We start from the raw sequence: 21893 nt of genomic DNA, 5'->3' as shown, positions 1-21893 counted from the left end.
TTATTACCTCCTGAAAAAAAACCCAAAGGAAATTTTAGAAATTTCATAACCAAAATCCAGATTTTCCATATCAAGTTAAAAATAATGAAAGCATTCAGAAAGGAATTTAAGTACCAAAGAGCCACAGGTAGGATTTCAAAAGATTTTGCAACTTCTACTGAAAAGTGACAAGGAGACTTTGTAATGTATTATTCTAAAAGATAAAAGGCATTACAACCATAATCCTAAGGGGGGAAAAGTAGACCTTTAATGGAATAGAGAAATCTCAAGCATATGTGATGAAAAGACCAAAAAGAGGTTAAGAGAAATCTATAAGGTAATGGATAAGGTAAATTTATCTGAGCAATTGGAAGGAACTTGATCATGATGTAGCAATGGCATCCTATAAGTAGGAGAAGAAACCAATGCCTCTTCAGGCCCTTCATGTCTTCAAAGAACGTTGAGAGAGCTAAATAAGATTGATTTTGTTTTGAAAGTTTTGAGAGGGCAAAGTAAAGGAAAGGTAAAAGGAGGAAAGAAGCATTGGTTACTTGCTTATTTTTATAGTTGGGACATGTGAAATTTATTCACAGAGGAAGGGGAAGGGAGTGCAGACTTCAGATGAACTCCATTCTTAATTAGAGAATACAAAGTAGAATTGAATATACAGACCTCTTGATTTTCTGTTTCCACACATACATGAATACATGTAGTTTGGTGGGACATATATCATATTCAGGTAGAGATAGGAAGGGGCAAGTGAAGAGATGGGGAACAGTAGCAAACAAAATAAACTTTCTAATCTTGAAAGGGCAATTAAAGAAAAAACAATAAGAAAAGAACTAGCATCTAAGTGATGGTGGCACATAGTTTAGGATTGACTGAACAATTGTGATGTATGTGTACAATGGAATATTACTGTATCATAAGAATTAATAATAGCTAACATTCCAAGTACTATGCTAAGTGATTTTAAATTATTTGTTCCCCAACTCTGGGAGGTGCCACTACAATTCTCATTTTCTGTATGGGAAACTAAGACAAACAGAGGTTAAATAATTTGCCCAAGATCAGACAGCTAGTAGCTTCTATCTTGACTCCTATCTTCAGGAATACCTATCTTCTTGACTCCAGGTTCAGCACTCTAACTACTGCACTAGCTGGTTGTCCAAGAAGATATAATTTCATAAAATCCTGGATACTATGAATGGAAGCAGATGAAAGAATCAGATCTAGGAGAACACTGGATACAACATTATAAGAAATAACAATATTGGAAGAAAAGAATACTAATTAATGCAGTGACCAATCATATTTCCAGAGAACCTGTGATGAAACATATAACCTGCTTTCTGTCAGATGGGTGATAGATTCAAGGTGCAAAAAGAGAAAAAAATTTAAAAATGGTTATATGTAAGCTTATTTTGCTTGATTTTGTTGTTAGAAGGAGTCTTTTCCTCTTATTTTTAATTGGGGGCATAGGTGAGAGGTGCACCTCACAAAAAGGCCATTGAAAAATTTTTTTCATGCAAAGAAACAAGAATGTTTAGAAGGAAACAGATACATAGGGTAATTTTGAAAGCAACATAAGTTGTATTTGATATATGTATATACACATATGTGTGTATATATGGAATTTATTATCTATAATATATAGAAGTAATGTAGAATTATTATACATAATGTAGAAAGCAACGTATAATATACAGGTACATAAGTGGGATTTATTATATTTACATAATACATTCCATGTTGCTTTCATATACAATGTTCATGTATATAATTTCATATACAATATTCTTTTTTGCGTGTTCTAAGTGGTGTGGATAGCGTGCAAGATTTGGAGTCAAAAAGAACTGAATTCAAATTTTGCCTCAGACACTTACTAGTTCTGTGATCCTAGGTAAGTCCCTTAATCTTTGGTTAAGTTTCCACATCTGTATTCCACATCTGTAAAATGGGGATGTGACTAACAACTACCTCCCAGAGTTGTTGTGAAAATCAAATGAGAAAATGTTTGTAAAGTGCTTAGCACAGTGTCTGGCCCATATTATGCTCTTAATAAATGCTTATTCTTTCTCCCATATGGCAATACCCATTTTATTTTGGTGTTTAAGTTCAGAATAACTTTTTTTCTAAGTGAGGAGAATGAGTAAATAAATAGTTTACTGGCTCACAGTTTTTTCTTTTTATATCATCCCTTGTTCTGTCCTCTCAAACAAAATGCCCTTCTAATTCATCAATCTTCCTAATTTACCTGATCTATGCTTTAGCCATATGTAGGTATGTCCATATTTTTGTTCTCAACTATTCTAAGAATCATTAATTCTGAAATTCCCCTATTTATCCATAACCTCTTTTCATTTTATCTTCACTAGTGCCTTATTCTTCCTAAAATTGTTTTTCATCTCTATATCCCTCAGTGTTTTCTTATGATATCATACCTGGTCTGACTTTGGAATTGTATTGTATATGTGCTGATTTGCTTATCTCTGTTCAGGTTTCCTTCCAGCATAGAATGCAGCTTTTGAGGAAAGGAATTGTCTCATTCTTATTATCTTTGTACTCATCACCCAGCACAGTAATCGCTACATAGTAACTACTTCATAAATTATTTTTGAATTAAAGTAAAAGTACATACACTTTCCCTATAAGTATCATGATTTAGTGAGCCCAGCCAATGACATATTTCTTCTATTTGGATTTATGTATTTTTGTGTACTATCTTTTCTCAGCTATAGCAACCATTAAAACCAACTATCAGAATAAACTGAACTTAGAACCAGACCTTTAATCACTGTAACACAAAGATTTAAACCTAAATTTTCCAAATTAGTGAAGCATATTCAATCACATTGCTCTCATTAAAAACATAATTAGGTCATTAATGCTAACATTGGAGTGAGAACAAAAGCTTTTTTGATTCTGTAAATAAAATAAATCTAGATTAAAATATTGTTTACTGTATCTTTATCTCATCTGTTTTAATTTCTCTTTTGAATACATTTTCTAATAGGCGCAGTTGGTGAGTCCGTGAATAGAGAACTGGATCTGGAGAACAAAGTTCAGATCTGACTTCAGATGTTCACTTTGATTCTTGTTCAGTCACTTGATCTCCGTTTTCCTCAGTTTCCTCAACTGTAAAGGGCAGTTGTGAATATCAAATGAGATCATATACTAATCTAATGAGATAATGGCTCAAAGTTGATGCTACATAAATGCTTATTTCCTCCCTCCCTCACCTTGCACATAATGTATTAGAAAATTGTAGCACATTGATTGTATGCTTTTTAAAAAGATAGTTTCACTGCCACTAGATCAGTATCATTTCTAGATCCTTTCAGCTCTATGTCTTTCAATCCTAAGAATAAAGATATCTTAAAGAATTTAATATCTTAAATAAAGAACTTTGGAAAATACACTAATGCAATTACTTTAGGATAGGAGTAGGTAAGCTTATTTCTTGAGAGGTGTATTTGTGTATGTGATGTGTGTGTGTGTGTGTGTGTGTGTGTGTGTGTGTGTGAGAGAGAGAGAGACAGAGAGAGCAGAGAGACAGAGATAGAGAGAAACAGAGAGACAGAAAAACAGAGATAGAGAGAGACACAAAGACACAGTGACAAAGACAGAAAAAAGGAGAGAGAGAAGCAAAGATTTATACCACATTTCATATGCCAGAATCTGGAAAATTAAGGAGCTTGACCATGAAAAACAATTTTGCAGTAGTTAAGGGAAGGAGAGAGAAAAAAAAATCTCAGAGAGAATTTCAACAGAGGTAAACGTGTTGCTTAGTTGGAGACAGGCTGATTGACAAAAACAAATCAAGAGAAAATAACAGAGGGGAAATATTGGAGCTACTTTTGAATATTTACACAGCAAGACACATTTTGATCATTGATACCTGTATATCTGGTGTGCCAACTGAGTTGAATGGATTAGGGGATTTCAATATATCATGACAGGCTGACTTTTCCCTTTCACCACCCAGTCCCTGCCAAGAGCCAGAGTGTCTGCCTAAGTTCTGCACAGATCCTTTAGCTAAAGTGCTGGGAACTCCCTTCTTTTATTCTGTTCATGGCAACACCGAGGTTTGCTCTTTCACACAAAATGGGCAAGATGGATATACACAGCATTCAGAGGACATTAGTAAGACCTAATCTAAGTCAGATGATATCTGAATGAACGCTTCCCAGTTTTCTGGGAAAAGGAACAATAGCTTTAAATCTAGAAGTCAGTTGGTCTATACCCAAAATACTTTTCTATGTACTGGTAACTCTCTAGGCACTGTTAATACAAAGAAAGGCCTTTGTATCCTGTGGATACAAAAATCAGTCCTTACTCTGAAAGACCTCACAGTCCAGTGGGGGAAAACCATGCAAACAACTTTGAACAAGCCAGCTTTATGCAGGACAAATTGGAGATAATTTACAAAGGAAAGTCATTAAAATTTAAGGAGATTTACAAAAGGCTTCTAGTAGAAGGTTTGATTTTAGCTAGAACTTGAAAGAAGCCAGGAGGCAGAGATGAGGAGGGGAAGATTGCAAGCATGTGGGACAGACAATGTATGGAGCCAGGAGATGGAGTGTCTTGGGCTGTGACTGGATCCCAGAGTACATGGGGAGAGAGCATGAGGTATAAGAAGACTGGAAAGGTGTGTGTGTGTGTGTGTGTGTGTGTGTGTGTGTGTGTGTGTAAATTATGCAGGGCTTTATATGTCCCAGGATTTTATGCTTGATCCTAGAGATGAGAGGGAGCCACAGGAATTTACTGAGTAGTCAGTGATATGATTAGACCTAGGCTTGAGGAAGATAATTTTAGAAGGGATCTTGGAAATCAACTAGAATGACTGCTTTATTTTGTAGATGAGGAAAGAAATCTGAAAGAAATTAAGTGATTTGTCGAAGATGACAAATGCAATAAGTATCGAGATGGAGATTTTAACTCAGATACTTGGTTTATAAATCAGTAGTTTTAAATCGTGTGTGTGTGTGTGTGTGTGTGTGTGTGTGTGTGTGTGATAGACTCCTTTGGCAGTCTGGTGAAGCCCAAGGACTCCTCACTATGTTTTTAATTGCAAAAAATATAATATATAAGAATTTAAAGAAAATTGATTTGTTGAAATGTGATTTCTCCCTCCTCTCTTCTCTTCCCTCCTTCCCTCCTTCCTCCTCCTCCTTCTTTTCTTCTTCTGTCTCTCTCGCTCTCTCCCTCCTTCTCCTTTCCTCTTCCCCCTTCTCTTTCTTTATCTCTGTCTCTCTGTGTGACTCTCTGTCTGTGTGTATCTGTCTCTTTGTCTTTCTCTGTGTCTGTCTTTCTATTTCTCTGTCTTTGTCTCTCTGTGTCTTTATGTCTCTGTCTCTAATTCTCTGTCTCTGTTTCTTTTTTCCTGAACTTCAGCTTAAGATGTGTGAATCCAAATCAAATACTCTTCACACTACATTGAAGCTTTGAATCCTAAGAATAAATGAATACTGTTGAACACCAGGCAGGAATCCAGCCTTTAGGCTGGCTCAGTTAGAAAATTCCAGGGTGATGTACTCTGCAACTAAAGCAGAAAAAAACTCTCATTGACTGAGGGTAGGTGTTAAGCTGACATGTGTTGCCAGTCAATCTCAGTTATCATGTCCTGTCTCCTACTTTACCCAGATTTCTTAACAGTTAGTCTCAAGGATTTATTAAACCACCACAGAATACAAAACAAAGCATTAAGCATCTGATGATATTAAAAATGGCTTATAGCAATGGGTAGCCAATGTTTGATATGGAAACTTATAAGGTTTTAAATTGTTCATGGCTTAATTTTTTTTCCTAATTGCTAAAATAACAAATTCATTTGCTTTCTCAATATAGCCTAAACTTCTTGAAGAAAGGAATTATTCTTGTGTACCCTCAATATTAAGCAGGGCATCTTGCATATGATATCCACTTTATTAAACACTTGTTGAACTGAATTAATTCTAACCTATATTAAAGTTATCTGTGTATATTTCATTCCTATCCTCATCATGTATTCCACTTCTACTTCTAAAAAAACTCTTAAAAAAATCTTTGTAGCCCCAAGGCCTAGAATACTGCATTGCATATAGGAGATACTTAATAAATAATTATTTATGCCTCTTTGAAATGATAATAATTAAAGACATCCTGGTAATCTATAAATTCTTTGAGATCAGGGACAATTTCATCTTTGCATTTGTGTCACCAGCATCTGCAAGCTACCAGCGTATGCTTCAATATTTTAATAGATGAGCCAGTTGTTCAGTATATATTTATTAAATACCTATCACATGACTGACACGCACTGATATGGTATCTTTCTAGAAATGTAGACCACAAACCCTCTATGCCTGTCCATTTTGTGTGACTCTTATCCATACCTCCCATAAGTTCACCCCGAGGTTCTACTCATTGTAATAGAGCAAGAGAGATCTTTTTGTAGTTTATACTCTCTGACCCATCTAACTTTTCTTTTCATCATGCATTTATTTGGAAATCTTCTTGACTTTACTTTTTCTATATAGTTCCTCACTTAAAATGTATATCACAACCTATTTATACCTACAATTCATCTCTCTATTATCTTTTGGGCATCCCTGGACTTAGTAGTAGGCACTTAATAAATAACTTATTTATTGAATTCTTTGCTACCACTGAAGTAACCGTTAATAATAGCCTCAGAAACACCAGTCACATGCAACCTCAACTTTGCCACTTCTGTGTCCTAAATGTGATCTATAAAATTAGTTACGTGCCTGAGTTTTCCTTGAACCATGTGGTTAAATGCAGATCTACAACTCCCTTGTGAGGAAATAATGTCTTCATCCAAGTATAACTTAGATCACCACTTGGAAAGTAGAATAAAATTCAGAATTGATTGAATAGCTAGATTCATTCCACAAACATGCACAGGAGGATGCACAGGAGGCATATCTTTTGAATTTTATGATAGTTCTTTCCGCTCTTTATGATATGGGAATGTAAGAATCAAAATGTAATAATGATAATATTAATATAGTAACTGATAGTTTTATAAAGCTTTTTAAGTTCACAGAATACTTTATCTCATGCAAGTTAATACATGTTAGCTTATTTGAGCCTCATAATTTGTAAGTAGATACTAGAGGCATCATTATTCAGACTTTAAGAAGTCTCAAAATGTGTCTGACCTAGAATTTTCTTGTAATTCCATGAGTCTTTACACTATAAGTTTGATTTCACATGTGAGAGATTATTTAATAAATTCATTTTAAATCTAAGAATGCCTTTGATAGCTCCTAAGGGAGTAGGATAAAATTTAGAATTAGTTGAATGTTTAGCCTCAAATAATTCAATGTCACCTTGTGAGGAGGTCTTCAATGGAATATCCCAAGGATTTATCTTGGGACAAATACTGTACTGAGCTATTTGACATTTTTACCAATAACTCAGATAAAGTCGTAGATGATATGTTTATCAAATCTGCAGATGACACAAAACTGAGGTGAATAGCTGACAAGATGACAGGATCTGAAAATATCTCAATGTGTTGGGCCAAATCTAATAAGGTGGATATAAATAGAAATACACATAAAATCTTAACAGGTTTAAAAAGTCAGTTTTATAAGTATAAGATGAGGAATTTATATCAAAGGAAGCATAGTTTCTAGGATTAGGGAAACCATAGTCTTCCTGCATCCAAAACATATCTGGATTTTAATGTTCTAATACAGGTACCACTTTTTTTTAGACTTTTAAAAATTTTATTATAATAACTTTTTATTGACAGAACCCATGCCAGGGTAATTTTTTACAATATTATCCCTTGCACTCACTTCTGTCACAATTTTTCCCCTCTCTTCCTCCACCCCCTCTCCTAGATGGCAAGCAATCCTATACATGTTAAATATGTCGCAGTATAGCCTAGATACAATCTATATGTGTGCAGAACCAAACAGTTCTCTTGTTGCACAGGGAGAATTGGATTCAGAAGGTAAAAATAACCTGGGAAGAAAAACAAAAATGCAAACAGTTTACATTCATTTCCCAGTGTTCTTTCTTTGGGTGTAGCTGCTTCTGTCCATCATTGATCAATTGAAACTGAATTAGGTATCATTTGTTGAAGTATATAATGATCTCCTGGTTCTGCTCATTTCACTCAGCAAGGTACTACTTTTTAAGAAGGATATCAATAAGGGGGGAAGCAACCAGAGGAGTGCAGAAATGAATGAGACTGTATCACATTAGCGTGGCTGAATTAACCTAAGATATTTAAGGGTGGGGATGCTTCAGGGATGTGATAGCTATCCTCAAGTACTCAAATATTTGTCAAGTGGAAGAGGGATTAAATTTATTCTGCTAGTTCCCAAAAAGAAAGATTGGGAAAAATGGGTGAATCTGCATATAGAAAGATTGGGTGGTGGTGATGGTAGAGATTTCTGAAATTAGAGATTTCTCAAAATGGAATCCTTTCCTCACTCTCCAAGGAAGGGGTGCACAACAGTTGTGAAATGTGTTATAGATGGTTTTTTTGTGTAACTATAGGCTGAAATAGATGACATCTATTGTGGTTCTTTGTAAATCTGAGATTCTGGTTGAGAATCAGACAGAAAATTAGATGACCTCTCCTCTAAAACATGGACTTACCCAGATATCAAACTTTCTTAGGATTCTTAGGATCTACATGGTTCAGTGAATAAAGTACTGGGCCTGGAGTCAAGAAGACTCAATTTCCTGAGTTTAAATCTGGCATCACCTATTTATTAGCTGTTTTACTGTGAACAGGGCACTTATCCCTGTTTACCTCAATCTCCTCAGCTGTAAAATGAACTGGAGAAAAAAGAGGAAAAACATTTCAATATCTTTGCAAAAAAAAAAAAAAAAAAAAAAAAAAAAAGAAATCCCAAACAGGATCACAAAATGTTAGGCACGATTGAAATGACTAAATAACAGAAACAAGGTTTAAGAATGTTGTCATAATACAGGAGGCAAAGATGTTGAATTGTGGAATGGGAAGGCGACCACTGTTTATACTAGACCTGGGTGAGCACATTTGCTATCTTTTTGCTATAGGGCTATCTATTGATGTAGAGGAAAGCAAGGAAAATCCAGTCTTTGCTGTTTTTCTTAAACTGTCCTTAATTTGATATTAAGAAGCTAAATGTATTTCTGGAAGGTCAATCAAGAATTCCATTTGAGACCTTTTTCAGGCAAAGCACCACAGATCAAGGAAGTAAATCTGTATTTGTGTTCTCCTGTTTTGAGTGTGTCCACGGGAAACTCTTATGCATTGTAAGCTGCTATAAGCCGCCTAAGGTTTTAGGCACAGAAGAGGAAGACATCAAAAGGCTTGCCGATAATTATGTCACAAGGTCAGTGACAGCTGTGTCCTTGGGAATGTCTTCTAAGGGGGCTTCCCTTTTTTCTTAGGAATAATTTTGTCAGTTTAATGGACTTTATAAGGAGTAGAACATTGACTTAAGAACAGGATATTGCTGATGCCTTCTCTCCTACTTCCTTAACTGTAAAAAACTGATAAATCTTAGGACATAAGAAATAGAAATTATATCAGGACTTTTAATTTCTCTCTAAATAGCTACATTCTTCCTCTAATCTCCAACCAGGATGCCTTGGGAAGCTGGGTAAATTTGTATAGTTCTTGATTCTTCATTCTTTCTAACTCCACATATCCATTCAGAAAACTTGTTGGTTGTTCCTCCATAAAATTTCTCATCATAATTCCCCATTTCCCACTTATATCACTAGCTATTAGATAAGTCAATTAGCAGTTAATGTCTACTGATCAGCTAGGTGCTGCAGCAGATAAAACACTAGTTCTAGGTCAGAAATACCTGAGTCCCAGTCTGGCCTCAGAGGCTAGCTATGTAATTCTGACTAAGTCATTAGAACCATTGTTTGCCTCAGTTCCCCAACTGTAAAATGGGGATAAAAGTAGCACCTGCCTTTCACAGAATAATTTCTTCAACAAGTGAGCATCAAATGACATATATTTATAAAGTAATTAGCACAGTTAGCACATAGTGGGCATTTAATAAATTACTGATCCGTTCCCCAACTGTGTCTAAGGATTTGTGTTATGTGCTAGACATATAAAGAAAAGAAACAAAATAAATCAAAAAAGGTCCCTGCTCTTAAGGAGCTCACAATTTAATGAGGGAACTTTAGCTCCTGAATTATTATAATACATTCTGAAATTGTATCTCAGACTAAGACAGATTCTTTTCTGGATCTGATTCTTACTAACAGGAGAGAATGAATACTCTAGTGAAAATGATGTAAACCCTGCAGGGAAGAATATATTCCTTTTAAAAGATTGTAATATAAAAGGAAAAAAAAATCTGAACATAGCCCGATATGCATCTTTGATATTGGGAAAGCAGTTTTCAAAGGTATCAGAGAAAAGATGGGTATTATTATCTCATGGACTAAAATGCACAGATGAAATCAGTTCAGGAGAGAAATATTCAAGAGTGAAATTCTGAAGACAGTAGAGAAACCATTTCAATGAAGAGAAAAAATGGAATTTATCTGAAGAGATTGATGTAGATGCACTGACACCTTCCCAAGAAACTTAGATTTTCTTTTATTTTCAATTTTCAAATAGTTATTTATTTGTGCCTTCTATCTCTACCCTTTGATTGAACCAAAGAAAAAAATATGAAAAATGCAATTCTCATCATAAACTTGCATAATCTGCCAAAACAGATGGTAATATAGACTGTGCCTGAAAATGTATGTGTTTCTCTGAATTTAAAGTTCACAATCTCAATGACAGGTGAGCAGAAGGATTTATCTTCAATCCTCTGGATTTGTGCTTTACAATTGCATTGACCAGAGTTCAAAAATCTTTTGAGGTTGTTTTTCTCTACAACAGCAACTTAGATTTTAAGAAGATATATACAGAAGATGAAAGCAAGACCAGATATCAGGAAAGTTAATATAAGATCATGGCACTGTTCTGTAAAAATAGCATCAGGAATGCTAATGCTGAGAATGCTTGGCAAAAGAAGCTAAAAACAAACCAGTGTTTCAAACTATGCTGAAAAAAAAGTAGCATTAAAGGAAGAGAACCTTTACTTGGAAAAGATCTAATAATAATAACTGAAAATAGAGGGAAGACAGAACTACATGTGGATGGACTGGGTTAAGTTCTTAGGGAGCCAAATACTAATATAAGGATCAGGCTTTTGTTTTCTATACTTTAGTTCTATAATTCTTTATTCTGGTGCCCAGGGGAAAATTACTTAAAACTTACATTTGAATCATATTTAAGATTTTCCCAAAGGGCAGGAAGAGTGGAAAGGTAAACAATGTACATTTTTAGATCAGGTGTTGGATAGCTATTTTTCTTCTTTACATCAAAGAAACTAAATACAAAAAAGTTTTCAAGCATGTATTTTCAGACACAAAACAGGAGATAGTAATATAATGGTTTTTATATTGTCCTGGGAGGTTGAGATTTAAAGTCATTAAAATATAAATCATTTGAAACACTTCTAACTAGGTATTTCACAATTTTCCTTGGCTCTACACTGTCCAGCTCCCTCTTCTAGACCCATGACTTCTATCAAGAGAGGCCAAGAGCAGAGTTCCTTCCTTCATTGCTAGTCATTTTCTCTGATGCAGAAATTCCTTACTGACAGCTAGCTATAACTAAGGTACCCAAATTCTCCAAACTACTCAAAATCACAAAATTGTTTTCCAAAGCTGGGAATGTCTGCCTATTACTATTTGGTCAACTGTGTTCAGGAAAGCAGCAAACAAAAAAAAGTAGCCAAGTTCACCTAAACTTGCCCATGTGCTTCTGTTGCCATTTGATACCAGTTTGCCATTTCTTCTCCATAGTGGGGAGAAGGTCACTGGCTCTTTTCTCTGCCCTTTTATGGATAGTTTTAAATAATCTTGGCATAATATGCAGACAGGAAGGAAAAAGAAAAAGTACTTTTCTTTTTTTAAAGAGGCACATTTCTGACAAAAGGTTTCTCCAATTCTAGCCTTGATTATAATCTATAGACTTTTAAAATGATTTGTCATGTTTTGAAGCTAGTTTTGAAACATGTTTATTTTTACCACTTGCATAAATTTTGTAACCTTTTGAAATATATGGCTCGCTGAAAGCCCATAATACTTCATTTCTATTTGGGAATTCTGTGATTCCAGAACGATTATTTCTCACATGTCAACATATTTATCAGAGTTCATCATTTATTCAATGAAGAAATGCCTTCAGGCTTATTGAAAGAAAAAAATTCTCTAAAATATTTTTAGGGTAAAAGTTTTATAGTGTGATTAAAATGCTCAGATCTTAAAGGCTTGTACAACCATCTGATGCTGGCTTGGGGATATATTTAAACGAAGAATTAATTTTATCAAGTAAAACTGACTTTTCCCCAATTCTCCAGTCTCTCTACTGTCTTGTTCACATAGCACATTATTTTATTTCATAGCAATGATTAACAATTGGTTTCTTTTTTGTTTATTTTACTAATTTTCTTGTATTTTCAATTTCAAATTTCAATTTTCTCTACCACATAGTAGAGGAAACTGTAACAACCTTTAAAGTTTCTAGATCCTCCTTCAAGTCTTGGTTTATTTTCTGAGGATTATTAAATAGGCTGTTTTTCAGCAATAGTTTATCCATGTGGGTACTGTTACTCTCTACAAAACTTTCCTTTGCCCTTCTTGTTTTGATCTTGTTTTATTATAGCCTTGAATAATATTTAAAACACTAGACTTCCTCCCTATGACAATAATAAGTCTAATAGTTACTGAGATATGTTCAAAAAGCTACAATTTTTGTATATTTCTTTGGAATTATATCTAGTCTTAACTATAGAATTAAAAGCACGACAAAAGAAAACAATAAAATATTTATATGGAATGAAATTTAGTACCCAACAGGCAGAAAACTTTCAAACTATGGGAAAATTAGTTCAATATGTTTTCATTTGGTTAAATTCATTCATTTCTAGTCAGCTTATATAAGTAGAACTATTGCTATCAAAAATGAAATCATATTAAAAATATTGTTTATTCCAAGGAATCCACACACCACTGTAGTATGTCTCAGAGATAAAATGTTAACCCACATCTCTTTGATTCCAGTGATGGCTTTCTAACCACTACAACAAAGTGCCACACTTCAAAAGAAAAAAGTCATGATTTGCTTTGTTTTCCTCATCTGGCTTCAAATAGGGAAGGAAATGTAACTCTTTTGAGAGAAGTAAAGTAGAAAATCCTTCACTTCTATGTTGAACTGTTTTCTCGACTACAGTTTGTATAAAAAAATGAATCATCTGTATTAGTTACTGACAAATACAATTTCTTAAATTACTCATCCATAGGGATCATTGTCAGAATGTCTGTATAGTAGAATAAAATGTTTTCATTATTAAAACAACAAATTGATCTAAGTAGCCATAATCTAGTAACAGTTTCCGGTAAGGAGGTTATTATAATCCATTGTCTGCCTTTGGAGATGTAAAGCTAGTCATATTATACATAATAATCAAACACCCGAATTGATCCATTCAGTGGAAAAATCAGCCCCAATAGCTGTTGACACATTGCAGACTATGTCACAGTTTTCTAAGTGTTTTGCTTTTCAACCAGTTTTCTTGGGAACAGTCCTGATATCTCTGACCTAAGCATTCCAAAGGGATTGAGGAATGGCTTCAAAAGTGATATCAAGGATGCAACTAGCAGTGACATGACATGAAGTCATTATTATCTAGCCCCATCAGGCAGCTCACATCACAGGCCAGCACACAAGACATCCCCAGGCCTGCAAACAACACAAGGAAAGCCAACTGGGAATAATAGATTGCCAAAGTTATACTAGTAAGCCAAAAAGAGTTCTCACAAATCCAAAAAAAGGGAAAAAAACCTATTTGTACAAAAATATTTGTAGCAGCTCTTTTTGTGGTGTTTAAGATTTGGAAATCAAAGGGATGCCCATCAGTTGAAGAATGGCTAAATAAACTGTGGTATGTGATTATAATAAAATATTGCTGCCTTGTTTTCTCAGAAAAATCTTGAAAGACTTATACAAACTGATGCATAGTGAAGGTAACAGAATGAGAACATTGTTCACAGAAACAGCAATATTGTTGAGTGAAAAACAGTGAATGATAGCATAAAATAATCAAAGGCAATCTTGAAGGACTAAAGATGAAGCATATTCACTTCCAGAGAAAGAACCAATATTGTTTGAATGCAATTGAAATATGCTATTTCTTACTTTCTTGCTTTTATTTTTCCCCCTTTTTATTCAAGTCACGTTTAACCTATATGTGATTGCTTCTCATATTTGGGAAAGGGATAGGGAAGAAGGGCTAGAATTTGGAAGTCCAAACTTTAAATAAAAATGTTAAAAATTTTTTTAAAAAGAGGTCTCACATAACTTTTGAACTCTCTTTTCTTCAATGACAAATATTATTTAAATAATAGTCTACATAAAAGGCCAGTCCATAAGTTCCAAAATGCAAAATTCTTCCTCTCTCTGCTACTATCTATTGTCTATAGGCAGTCCCAAAATAGAAAAATATTTTGTCTAGTCCTGAAGATTATCACTTATAACTGCTACTTTCATTCCTTCACATTGGTTGTCTGAATTTCCTTAGCGTGGTAATGCAAACGAAAGGAATTATAGCCAACAAGAATATTGTCTGATGCAATTCTTTAATGAATTTTGTTGTGGATGACAAAGAGCAAATGTTAAATGTCTCTTAAATTATATGTACATATATATATATATATATATGTTTTATATGACAAGTGGGGGGAATACCTATAGAAGTTTCACAAAATGAAAATATTATTTAGGATTGATTTAGGAAGAATCAAGATTGTAACATGCTAGTCTCCATATTGGAGAATTTTCTATTCTTGTATTTAAACAACAAATTTACCTGATTATTGTGGGCAAAAAAATAGAAACAATACTGAAGTCAGTGTCACATTAATATGACTTTAGTTATCTAGAGGCAGAGTATACAATGGTCAAATTCTTAATTATGCAGTTCTTTATTTTGTTGATATAGAAGATTATGGTTCTTCCAAGTATGGGCCAGAGTCCCTGGGGGGTGAGGGAGACCATTGTGGTCTCATCCCAGGAAGGGATATGATCTGACTACAAGGGTATGTCATGGACCAGTCAAAGGGTGGAAAATGGATCTCATTCTATTATTGTTCCCCTTATTCCCCTGTATTGCTCTGTACTGGTCCCCTCCCTTTGTTCTCTCCCCTTTCTCTGATGTATAAGGTTCCAATCTCCCCCTTTCTGAGGAGGAAGTGGTATAAATACACCCATACACTATATAGTGTATGGGTGTATTTGTGTGTGTGTGTGTGTGTATATGTATATATATATATATATATATATATATACATATACACACATATATATATAATACATCATGTGATACTATGACAGATCATAGACACACTTGAATATATATTTTATAGATGTTATGTAATTATGACATAATATACACATATATGCACAATTATATACATAACATATATGTATGTATAGATATGCTTATATATCACTGTGCATACTGTAATATAAATATGTAGATATGTGTTATATAATATAAATATGTATATATTGTGTATATGTCACATGCTCACTATACATATGTATAATTATACATGGTATATACATTCTATACATATACAATTATACATCTATATAATCACACCTATGGATATATGTAATTATAGATTACATAGAATATATGTTATAAATATTATGTATATACAAGAGGTGTATTCAATTTTTTTCCTTTTTTGATCGATGGGGGAACATGATAAAAAATTTTTGCAAACTATTACAATTCCCATTTTACATAGGGTGGAGATGGAGAGATGGTAAGTTTCTTTCTTAGGGTCACATAGTTACTCTGTATCTGAGTGAAGATTTGAATTCAGGTCTATCCTGACTTCAGGTCCAGTGCTCTAAGTGTTGTGCAGTGTAGCTGCCTCTAATCTAAATAATCTAATGTAAAATTCCAGGTAATTATAATGAACTATTTAGTGTAATTATTTTTTATTATTATTTTAGTTGACACTCATTATTTTCACCATCAATAGAAATAGTTTAAAAAAATGTAATGTGATATGTGAACTTGTTAGTATGTTTGACATTAATGAATTTAAGAAAACAAATACTTTGATGTCTATCTATTCTTAACATTTATTTTAAATGTTCTCTGATGTATAAATCACAGATAATTAAGCTTTTGCTTTCCTTAATGGTGCTATTTGTTTGCCAGTATCTTGGAAATATGACTATTTATCTAAAAATGACTGAGTGAGCCATAATTGTCTGTGTTGAATAAATACCACCCATGAATTAAGTAAATGGAAAGGTCAGCATACAAAAGAACTTAAATATCATGAAATTATGGTTTCTCATTAACTAATCAGTATATTGCTTATAGGCTAAGGTGATGGAACAAAATGATTGATTAGAAATCAAGATACACTCCAATTAGTGTTACAGAATAACAGTAATAGTGTTAGCCACTTTAATAAATTCGTCTTAATGTTTTAAAAAGATGGCCAATTTATGTTTATGATTGATGGAGAAGACTCTCCTGTTTATGATTTCTTCTGTTTATATCTCCCCATGTTTATCCCAGGTCACTGCTACAAAATATAAAGTTACAAGGTACAAAAATATTTTGGATTTTTTTATTACACTCTTTGGGACATCTTCAGAATGAGTATTAAGGACATACAAGGTAATAGTAATGTCTCTTAGTCTAGGTTTAAAATGAGATGTCTAAGATTTGCTAAAAGTAGAAAAAGAATCAAATCACTTTTTAGTACTTAATTTTAAGAATCATAGAACTGAATTCCTAGAGGTTATTTGTCTAGTTCAGCATCCTCAGAACCTTAAAATTCTTCTATTTAGTTCAACTCTCTCATATTACTAATGAGGAAACTGAAACTAGAAGTTAAGTGATTGCTCAGAGTTTCAATGGTAATAATTAGGGTTTTAAACCCATATTTTCTGAACGTCTAATTGACATTCTTTTCCTTGTTATACATTGTCTCTCCTTCAAAAAATTCTTGGGAGTAGGGTCAGAAGTGCTCTGGCAAATGGTAATTGAAACAGGGAGGGGAAAATTTATATAAGGCACTCTTTTAAAATTGATCTGTATTAACACTTTCTTAAGTTCAGGCAATCTAAAAAACGATAACTCAAACTCCAATTTGTTTTTATTTCTGAGTTGTAAATGCTTACACTGAAAATTTAACAATTGGTTTTAGCCAGCTTAATCAAGTTGGCTCCAATTACTCCTGGGTGAGGTGATCTTTTTTTTTCTGTTAAAATGGATATTTGCCCATTTTCAAATAAAAAAAAAATGCTATTTGTATAGCTTGCTAGTATTTGGTGTTATAAAGGTAGCTATACTTCCCAAGTATAATAGCTTCCTTATTCTAAAGATTTTTAAGCCCTGTAAGATTCTTCTTTTAAAACACCAGAGCAACATTTCCTTTCACCAAAGGGCTGAAATCAAATTTAAGAATGCCATCCTTAGAAGAAGAATTAGAAGGCCCATGTAAGCTAGAAAGCTTGAGTTTCAGGATCTGCTCCTTTAAAAGAAGAGAGGGGAAAAAACATTTATAAGTGCTTACTCATGAACCAATCACTGTACTTGATGAAAGTTGTCTTATTTTATCTTTACAATGACCCTATGAGATAGATGCTATCTTTATCTCCATTTTATAGTTGAGAAAACTGAAAAACATAGAAATTAAATGTCTTATTCAGAGGCACACAGCTAGTAAGTATCTGAGAAGGGATTTGAACTCAAGTCTTCCTGAGCACTGATCTATCCCTCATACCTCCTAGTTGCTTCTGCCAATTCCCATAGCTTCACAAAAAGAAGGAATTGCTGTGTTCCTGCCCATGCATTCAAAGGAAAAAGAGTACAAGCAGAGGAGAGGGATTGGGGATAGGGAGAATATGGCTGAATAGAACCAACTAGAAAATAAATGCCACCATGTGTGATGGGTGTGTGTGTGTGTGTGTGTGTGTGTGTGTGTGTGTGAGAGAGAGAGAGAGAGAAGAGAGAGAAGAGAGAGAAGAAAGAGAGAGAGAAGAGGGGGGGAGAGAGAAGAGAGAGAGAAAGAGAAGAAAGAGAGAGAAGAGAGAGAGAGAGAGAGAGAGAGAGAGAGAGAGAGAGAGAGAGAGAGAGGAGAGAAGAAAAAGAGAGAGAAGGGGAGGGGGAGAGAGAAATGGATTCCTCTGACAGCCTGAAGAAACTTGTTCCTTTCTCAGAATGATATTTCTAAATGCCTAAAATACTAATTATATTGAAAAACATTTATACATATATTTATATATGTATGCATGAGCATAGATAATATATGGGTATAGTCTTATATATACATATATGTGTATATATATATGTATATATATATATATAAAGAGAGAGTTCATGAATACATACATATATATATGTAGTATTTGTGTGTGTATGTGTCTGTGTGCAAGTTCACGAACCCCAGTTTAAGAACTCTTGCTTAAAAATCTTTTGTACTTCAGAATAGAAGACTAGAAGCCCAAATTGAGTCAATCCTCTCTCTACTGAGCTTGCTTTGAGCAGGGAACCTCCAACATCAGGAACTGAAGCCAGGGGGAAAAATAAATTATTGAAGAAAAAGACAAACCCTCCCCCCACAAATATTTCAAGAGAGAAAGGATAGGTATAAACCTAACTTCTAAGCAAATACAACAAAAGTGAGACTCATATTGCCTTAATGAAAAATGAGGAAAAATTCAAAGATCATGGAATACTGGAAACTTATTATATTATGAGTAATTTGTGCCAAGTATAGATAGATACTCTCATATATTATATTCCTAGTGAAAAAGAGAATTTAATAGATTCCCCTGATATTGTTTAACAAGAGACAAAAAATTCTAAAATGTACAACTTGGAGCAAATGAAAGCGAATCTCTCTAGAGAAACAGATGTTCTGAAAAAAGAAAATAGCAAGTCTAAAGAACAAATATATGGAAGTAGAAGAATATCTTAGAAGAAAAACAAAAGATTCTGATGAGACATATGAAATCTGTAATAGTAAAAGTAATTGATCTTGAAAATGAAACTCCCAGAGACCACTTAAAGATCATAGGTGTCCCAGAAGAACAAATATATATTTTTCAAAGCCCGAATACTATTTACAGGGGAAAAAATCAAGAAAAATTTCTAGCACTTTTAAATACCCACAACAAAGTACTGATCAATTGAATCTTCAAATTGCCATCATGAAAAAATCCAGTACTCGAAACTCGAAGGCACATAGTGGTGAAATTTCAAGTTTATTACCACACAACAAACTTTGAAAGCAATCAAGAACACCTTTATTCATAATGAAGTGTAAATTCAAATAATTTAGAATAATTCCATATCCTTGGGAAATTAGAGGGAAAATGAAATTGTATATTCCAAAAAAGAAAAGAGCTCAAGCTGCAAACTAATAACATATACTGCAAGGTAGAATGAAATCAGCAAAGAAAAAGATAGACTTTTGGTGGTGCATGGATAGAGCACCAGCCCTAAAGTCAGGAGGACCTGAGTTCAAATATGACCTCAGATATTTAATATTTCCTAGCTGTATGACCTGGGCAAGTCACTTAACTCCAATTGCCTCAGCAAAAAACAAAAACAAAAACACAAAACAAAAAAAAAAAAAGGAAAAAAAAGACAGACTTTCAACAAAAGAAAGGCATTTGAAGCATCCTTTTAAAAAGACTACCTAGAAAACTTAGAAGTGGGCAGGAATTTCAAATATTACATGTAAGGGAATTACAGAAAAGCTAAAAAATACAATTATCAAGAAAAAACAGTGAAATAATTTCCTTCATGTTTATAGGATTTTAGAAAAGGTAAGTGAACTGAGAAGAAAGAACAGAAGAAATCACCAATGGATTAAAGAAAAAGTTAATGGCCTAATGACATAAAATTTAAAAAATGGGATGATTAAATACTTTGTTCCCATGTTAGTAAAGTAATATTTTTTATGGAAGGAATAACACATTTGGGAATTGCTTGATAGATTGAGAGGAAGGTAGAAGAAGATATGAAAGGAAGATAGCAGAAGATAGTTCTGACTCAGCCCAGGAGCCAAAAGATAATTTGGATAAATTTTCTTTATAATTTAGTTCAGTCTCTTCAGTTTAACAAGAGTATAAGGATGATGAGAGAATAGTAAAAGTAAAAAGTAAAGAATTGGAGAGACTTAGAGAGAGGAAATAAAAGATGGGTCTTGCTCCAGAAGGGGAAATGACCAAATGCCATCAAAGAACATTCTTGAGGGTGGAGAGAATATATGTCTCTAGTAAGAGGCAAGGCTATTATCTATGTATATGTGTCTATATATATATATACATGCATATATACATACATGAATAAATATATATGTGTGTAATAATTATGCATTACATGTAAACATTTCCCTAGGGGAAATGGAAACACTCAGAGATGACTTTCTTGAAATTAAGATTGTACATATAAGGACTATATCTCTCCCAAGATAGTATGTAAAAGTCACCAGAGTGGTCAGTACACAAATTGTTAGGGAGGACAAAGAACTATAGATAGTATAACATACTAGAAGTGGTTGGTGATCACAATAAAGACTAGGGACAGATCCATACTGGATAACTTGTGATAAAGAATAACTCCCATTATCACTAACTTTTTTGAGTTCTATTTTTTTAAGAATGAGGCACAGTAGAAAAATGTCCCCTCCCCAACTGCCCCCCCAAAGAATATACAAGGTGAAGGGTGAGTGAAATCATCAAATTTTTTTAAAATGGTAAAGAAAAAGAAACTCAAAATTAGCTCTTCAGAAGCTCTATCTTTCAGAGGGACAGAGTGAGAGTAACAAAGGAACAAATGAAGATAAGCCCATGAATGGGAAAATGAAATTTAAGATAGACTAGAGGTGGATAGAAATAAGAACAACAAATAGGAAATTTATAGAAAAATGATATGAAAAAAGAATATTTAATCCAAGAAGTTTGGAAAGAGGAAGGAAGGATGTTTTTAAAACACATATTTGGCAGGGAAAATAAAGAGTCAGAAATGGGGAAGAGGAACAGGGAAAAAAAAAGAGAGAAAGAAAGAAAGAAAAAAGATAAGAAAGGAAAGAAAAGGACATGAGAAAAAGAGGAAGAAAAAGAAAGAAGAAAGAAGGGTTATCAATATTGTGGCTATATATGCATATATATAATATATACATATACATATGTATTATAAGTATAAAAGAGAAAGAGAAATTTCTTTTTAAATAAAAATGTGCAATTGAGCTTGAGGTGATTTTTATATTATTATCAGTTCTAGAAAAACACACACACATTCACTCACATATACACACTCAAATCCATTCCAGGATAAAAGTCCTAATCTTAAGAACAGGATAATATAATCTATCAAATCATAAAAGGCTTACTTTTCAAATAGCAACCTCTTCACCCAAATCAATGGAATCTCCTGAGTGCTGAAGAGGATGTCTTTATCTCAGGCTTCCTCTCTGCAATATGTCTCACTGAGTAAATACCTTTATTTCATCTGTCACTCATATTTATTTTGGATTTGGTGACAGGGCATATTTGGGATTGATTCAGTGGCAGCAGAAGACCAACCCCATTTTGAGAAGTTTGCAACATGCAGAGTGGGATAGTCAGACAGTTACAGGGCATTGACTCAGTGCCACACGAACTGTGTTAGAATTTTTGGCAAGTGCCCCTGGTATCACAACTGGGCTCAGGAGCAAATAGTTCTTTGACAGGCACAAATGACTGGAGCATGCTTAGTTTGGGGCTTGCTGGAACTCCAGGCTATGCTCATCCAGAAAACTACACAATGTACCTTGTTCAACACAGATCACAT

At 33.8% G+C, this 21893-nt stretch overlaps 1 long non-coding RNA gene across 1 annotated transcript in view; it reads right to left on the bottom strand.

The window, feature by feature from the left end:
- Nucleotides 1-21690, bottom strand: part of LOC116419141 — a 43787-nt gene extending 22097 nt beyond the window's left edge. The window contains exon 1 of the long non-coding RNA XR_004229411.1: nucleotides 21454-21690. This is a non-coding gene — a long non-coding RNA (uncharacterized LOC116419141). The remainder of the gene's footprint in view (nucleotides 1-21453) is intronic.
- Nucleotides 21691-21893: the final 203 nt, after the last annotated feature.

Source organism: Sarcophilus harrisii, chromosome 1, assembly GCF_902635505.1.
Source record: "Sarcophilus harrisii chromosome 1, mSarHar1.11, whole genome shotgun sequence".
NCBI lineage: Eukaryota > Metazoa > Chordata > Mammalia > Dasyuromorphia > Dasyuridae > Sarcophilus > Sarcophilus harrisii.
This window is presented reverse-complemented; position numbering and strand designations above follow the sequence as displayed.